Source organism: Gopherus flavomarginatus, unplaced genomic scaffold (assembly GCF_025201925.1).
Source record: "Gopherus flavomarginatus isolate rGopFla2 unplaced genomic scaffold, rGopFla2.mat.asm mat_scaffold_1854_arrow_ctg1, whole genome shotgun sequence".
In the NCBI taxonomy this organism is placed as follows: Eukaryota; Metazoa; Chordata; order Testudines; family Testudinidae; genus Gopherus; species Gopherus flavomarginatus.
The window spans coordinates 34,948-41,389 of record NW_026114776.1 but is presented as its reverse complement, the minus strand read 5'-3'; the positions used below and the strand labels follow the sequence as shown (position 1 = coordinate 41,389).

Here is a 6,442-nt window from a genome sequence, read left to right as displayed (position 1 = left end):
AGTTTAAGAACAAGTACAGCCTACTGCTAGTACATAGAGAGAGAGTGGAGGAAGTAAGTCAGAATGATAGAGTGAAGTGCTCTAGTGAGGTGGGTTACCTCTTTTATAGGGCACAAGTACCGGAAATCCTTCCTCCTATGTCCAAATTTCATTCCTCACCCACAAAACGTTAGGTACGCTTACTTCACAGGCTAGTATGTTTGTGCATGTTGATGACATGTACATATGCACATAAGTTCCCTTGTGTTGTACCTGTTAAGTCTGTGGGTAGAATACTGAAAAAAAAACCCTATGCCATTCCCAATTGTCGATTGGTCTAAGTAAAGGTCTTAGACAGGCGTGAGTACTTATCTATTTAAGTAACAAGATACAGGTCAACTTTGCTTTCTTAGTAGAAGGTCAACAATATAGATATGCTAACCTTGCCTTAGCTTAACATACAGGATATGGCCTGTAGGGTCTCGTAAGTCATGTGCCCCAGCCTCCTAATCATTTCTATTGCCCGCCGCTGGACCCTCTCCAAATTGTCCACATCCCTTCGCATGTGGGACCCAACCCCAAAAGTACCCACATTTCACCCCAATGGCACCCAAATGCCAGATTTTCATATGTACATAGGGTGCTCCCATGGTCATGTCACTCCCGAGCTCTCCAGTGGAGCCTGCTGGTGGAGAACAAGGTCAAAATCAGCCAGGACCTCGCTCAGTCAATTCCCTGTGCTCCCAGCAGGTGGTTATCGGAAAGCTCCAAGATGGCTCACTTCCCTTTCTCTCATTAGCTTCAGGCCCCAGGGTACAAATGCCCAAACTAGTTGGGATTCTCCCCTGGGCTCAGGGTGTGGGGCTGCTCTGAGGGGATGGACTTGCACACTTGGGATATTAGTGTAAAGATACAATTTCAATTTCTCTTAGAGAAATTTGAGGGCAATTTATATTTGGTAAAAATCTTATTTCGTGAAAGGAAAGCTGCAGTGATAGCCTGGTTACTGGTGTGCAAAACACTTTCCTCCTGCAAGAAACAAGAAGTTAGAATTAGACATTTACATCATTTGTTCCAATGTTGGCACAGGTTTAATTTTGCTTCTGTGCAGGTTTGTTTCAGGCGCTGACTGTTTTGGTTTATTGGGTTGTTTTGGTTTTTTAAGTTGGAATGGAGATTTTAATTGACATTTGCTGGATTCGAATGGCTGACCTGCAACACCAGTTTTGACATACTTCTGCATATTTTATACAGGTTTGGCCAGTATTCAAGGATTCAATTCCTTTATAGGAGGTTTTAGAGTTCAGGCTTATTTATCTGATGTTAATTTATCATCCTGCTGTAGCACACCTTTTGATAAAACCTTGAAATTATTAATTTATGGCATTTGTTAGTTTTTATTTTTAAAAACAAAGTTTTTCTTAATGTTTGGGTTTTAAATTAAGCATTGTTTTTTGGTTTCAAATTTTCATTTAGGTTTTGGTTGTTGATGGGAATCTTTAAGAACTTTGGATTTAATACTAAAATTTGGACAGATTTAGCTTATTGAAAGTAAACTGTTCACTATTTTATTTTAATAAAGGTTGTATTGCTCTAAACCGTGGCCAGTGGGAGAGGAGATGAGCCTGGCCTTTAACTGAGAAGGAGCAGAGGCATGGGAGAGGCCAGGTGATGGGGGGGCACAGCCCCCCAATTTTTTTTGTCTACCCACCTCAGTCTCCACCACACGAGAAGAGTCTGATGCCACTCCTGCTGGTCACTGGTGTCACTGCTGCTCCATGGGAAACATGCTCTGTGCATTACCCAGCTTGGTGAGAAATACACTCTGTGCCTTACCGTGACTGGTCCGAGGGTGTCACTACTCCTAGAAGGCAGACACACGCTGTGCATTACACCACCTGACCGCTGGGTGTCATTGCTGTATCAATGGAAACACTTTCTGTGCATTACCCTGAATAACCACGAGGTGTCACTGCTGCTCCAAGGGAAACATGCTCTGTGTGTTACCCTGATTGGCCACTGGGTGTCACTGCTGCGCCAAGGAAAACACCTTCTGTGCATTACTCTGACTGCCCACTGGGTGTCACTGCTGCGCCAAGGGAGACATAAGAGCGGCCAGACTGGTTCAGACGCAAAGTCCATCTAGCCCAGTATCCTCCTGTCTTCTGACAGTGGCCAGTGCCAGGTTCCCCAGAGGGAATGAACAGAGCAGGGAATAATCAAGCGATCCATCCTCTGTTGCCCGTTCCCAGCTTCGGGCAAACAGAGGCTACAGGCACCATCCCTGCCCACCCTGGCTAATAGCCCTTGATGGATCTATCCACCATAAACTTATCTAGTTCTTTTTTGAACCCTGTTATACTCTTGCCCTTCACAACATCCTCTGGCAAGGAGTTCCACAGGTAACTATGGCAACTGCCTTGAGTTTACCCCCCCCTCCCCTGGCTAGGCTGTATATGGAAAAGAGGATGAGGATGAGGAGAGCCATGATGTGTCTGTCAGTGGCTGGTGCCTCAGTTTCCTCTAGGCAGCAGTGCTGCAGGCTCCTTTGGTCTGTGCCCATGCAACTGTGTCTGGGGAAGGAGGAGTAGAGGCTCATTCTTCCCAGCCCCACGCCCCACCCCCAGCAGCTGGGGAATCCAGGCCAAATTTAATCCTGGTAGCTGGGATGAGATTAGCCTGGGCTGGGGTAGGGCTGGGGAGGAATTGGGAGGGGGACAGACGCACCTGCTGTGAGGGAAGATCCTCCCATTCCCTGCCAACCCCATTCACTCCTTGCAGCACAGCACCCCCTAGCATTTCTTTCTCTGTCATGGGAGCTGTCTGCTGCTTGCTTCTCCCTTAGCATCATCTCTCCCCATCCTGGAGCACTGGCATTGCCCATCCTGTGCAAACAGGCAGGCCTCAGTGTGCCCCATGGCACTGCTCTGCAATTGTGGAGGCAGCTGTTGGATGGAGCCATATCAAAACATGGGGGTGGGCAAGGCTGGGGACCAGGACTCCTGGGTTCTCCCCTCAAATGTGGGAGGGGAGTAGAGATTAGGGGGTAGAGTGGGGGAGGACAGGTCTGGATCCAGGGCTACTGCTTTTTCTGGTTTTCTCCACCTCCTGCAGCTGCCTCGATCCTTTCAATGTGTTTCTTGTTCCATATTCATTTGCGGACTTGTGTAAATCACCCCAGAGGTGGCTGCATCTCAGTGTTGGGTGAGGCATCCTTGGCTGCATCACGTCCTAACCGCGTCTCTCTCCCCTTCGGGTGACCCTGCAGCACTCAGCAAACATCCACAAGATCATGGGGCACTTTGAGCATTGCGCAGGCAGGGGCCAGGCACCCAGCCCTCCCTCCAGAGAATGGGACACAGCATCGACTACTTTTTACAGGGATTAAAAAGGGGCAAAGGAGGGCAAATCAGAGGAGTAGGTGGCCAGGGTCTGAGCAGGAGGTGGAAATTGACTGGTCGGGGGTCAAGCAGCTGGAGGCAGAGTTAGGAGAGGGACTGAAGGCAAAGTCAGGGAGGTGGGAAGGAGCCAGAGTTAAGCCCGGAGGGAGGCGCTGCCAGAGGGTTAAACCCTGGCACAGGCAGGGGCCGAGGGGGAACAGTTATCCCGGTGGGCTGAGACTCCAGTGTTTGCAAACATGGGTGGGGGGAGCAGAGGGCTTTTTTATTTCCCCTCCCACAGGCAGCACCTCTCAGCATGGACTTCCCAGGGCTGGGCTCTTAAAGACACAGGCATCCCACCGCCTAGACTCTGCAGCTCCTCTCTGATGTAACCTACTGAGGTGCTGCAGTAGGAGACTCAATTCAGTGAAACTGGGCATTCCCTATACGCCCCCCCAGCCAGGGGGCTGTACACCCCCTTCCCCGATTTTCCCCAACACCCCCTCCCTCAGTGGTCAGGTAGTTACATGCAGCGCTGCCAATGTTGTCATTGGTTGCAAATTTGAATGGAAATTGAAACGTTAACACACACTTTAAAAGCAGATACAACGTATGAAAACTACTTGTACCTGAGAAAGTCAAATAGGTTTGGAAAGTCTGGACAAAGCCGGATTTCCTCACCCAGCTGTTGTGTTTGCTGACAATGTCGGTGCATTGGCTTCGGCAGTGTTGGCCAACCTTAGAATTTCAAATGATGATTTGTAAGCGAGGTGTGAATGAGCTCTCCCCTGGCAGCTACTGATGACCAGGGTTGGGGGGAAGCTTTGGGACCAGACTGTATTTACATGAACTCACCTACTCTGCTGAGGTATCCAGCGGACAGAGCTGGGCTGCCTCTGCTCTAGGTGCCCGGAGGAGGGAAGATGTGTGGGGCTCCAGCCTGGGACTCTTCCTCCCTCCTGCCAAGGCCTGACTATTAATCCCAGCGCTGGCACTCCTTTCTTCAAGCGCCATGTGGGCCAGAGGAAACGTGTGGTAGGAAGCACAAGGGCCAAGCTTGTGAACATCAGGTGCAGCAGCAAGAATTCCAACTATCAGGGTAGCAAGTTCTAGAGCCCTATCCCATTGTGACCATCCCTGCCAAAGACCTGGCTCTCGGAGGTGTGAGTCACCCAGCAGGAGGGGAAAGATTCACTCTTACACAGCTGGAGACAGGGGAGTTGAGCTCTGGGGCATTACCACAAGCATGGGTGGGTGGCAAGTTTGTAGAAATTTTGGTGGTGCCCAGAACCCGCCCCCAAACTCCACCCCCACCTGCCTAAGGCTCTGGGAGGGGGGTTGGGGGGATTAGGGTGCAGGATTCAGGCTTTAGGATGGAGTTTGGGTGCTGGGTGCAGGCTGCAGCAGGGTTGTAGGAAGGGGTGAGAGGTGCAGGCTCTGGGGGTGGGAAGGAGTGTGTGGGAAGGGGTGCACCCTCTGGGAGGGAGCATAGGGCTGAGGATGAGGGATTCATGATGCAGGAGGGGGCTCAGGACTGGGGCAGAGAATCAGGGTTCAGAGGGAGCTCAGGGTTGGGGGTGTTGGAGAGGCTGAGGGCAGCCTGCACTAGGACTCTGGGGCTGCAGTTCTGCCCAGAATCCCTCTACTCCAGCAGCAGGAGCAGGCAGGGGACAGGCACATTCTGCTTTTTGTCAGGCAGGGATGCACCACAGCAGAGGGGAGGGTTGCCATGCAGGGGCCAGGGGAAGAGACCCAACTCCAAATATTGCTGGAGCAGGGCCCCCAACCCTGAATGTTCCTGGAGCACGAGCACCACAAATGTATATAACCTGCCGCCTATGACCACAAGCCAACACAAGGTCCCACTGAGATTTGAACTCAGATTACAGGATTCAGAGTCCTGAGTGCTGCCCATTACACCATGGGAGCAGCTTGTGCTGCCTTCTCTGCACATCGGTGACCCTCATGGGGCTCCTTGTGTAAGGGGGCTCTTGGCCCTTTACTAAAACTTAGTGTGTGTGTGTGTGTGGGGGGGGGGTTGGTTGGCTAGTTCCCAGCACCAATAGATGGGCGAAGGATCAATGGGAAATCAGGACCCTGAGACTGACAGTCCCCAGGGACAATGGGGAGAGGCCAAAGCTCCAAGTTAACTGCACTGACAGGCCAGACAGTGTAATAAGAGAGTCACCAAGCCAAGGGGTCCCATCCTCCATGTGAGCTGGAACTGCCTGGGTGAGAGTGGGGCAGAGCTAAGGAGAGAGCAGGAGCCCGAGAAGAGCCGGGGAGCAGAGCTGTGCAGGTGTAGTGCCAGAAACTGCTGCATGTAGGAATTTGCAACCTGTAGCAGTTACTGATACCTGAGGTTGTTCTTATTTGATGACTTGTCCTAATTGGCTAAAACTTGACAGTGGTTTCTCTAGCAAAGGCCAGTCCCTGGCCCCTTGGTCCAGACATCCTCCTTCATATCAGGCTAGGGTGACCAGATGTCAAAGATGAAATATTGGGATGTGGGGGGCGGAGCAAAAAAAAAAAAAGCCAGAGGGCCCCCCTGCCGCCAAGCGGAAGTGGCACAACCCCATCTCCAACCAATTCTTGGCTCCAACCTCTGCTACACCCCCAACTCCCCCATCCTCTCACTCCTGGGACCAGCCTGGGCTCCAAGCTCTGCAGCCGAGCCATGATCCAGGCCACTCCTGCATCTCCCGGGCAAGGGGTGAACCAGGCAGCTCCTGGCAGGAGCGTGTCCGCCCCACTTGTGTCTCCGCCCCCCGCCCACCTGGGCCCTGCCTGCTCCGTGCTGCCCCCACCCCAATGCGCTGCCCGCAGGCTGCAGGGCTGGAGCAGCTTCTGCGCAGCGCTCCTGGCCATGGCCATGGCCAGTGTGCAGACCTGCGGGAGAGGGGCGCAGCCTTCCCTCTCCAGGTCTGCAAGGGGAATGTAAAGCGGCTGTTCCTGCGGGAGTAAGTCGCTGCCATCCCTCCCTAGCTCTGCCAGAGGACTGGGCAGCAGCAGTATTAGCAGGGGCAGCGCGCTTGATTGTTTCCCCGGCTCTGTGAGGGGACTGGAGAGCGGCCGTTCCTGGG

The 6,442-nt window shown here is 52.3% G+C and overlaps 1 non-coding gene across 1 annotated transcript; it reads right to left on the bottom strand.

Moving 5' to 3' along the window:
• Positions 1 to 5,216: 5,216 nt before the first annotated feature.
• TRNAQ-CUG (transfer RNA glutamine (anticodon CUG)) lies at positions 5,217 to 5,288 on the bottom strand. The gene has a single exon. It is a non-coding gene; the product is annotated as a tRNA-Gln (tRNA).
• Positions 5,289 to 6,442: the final 1,154 nt, after the last annotated feature.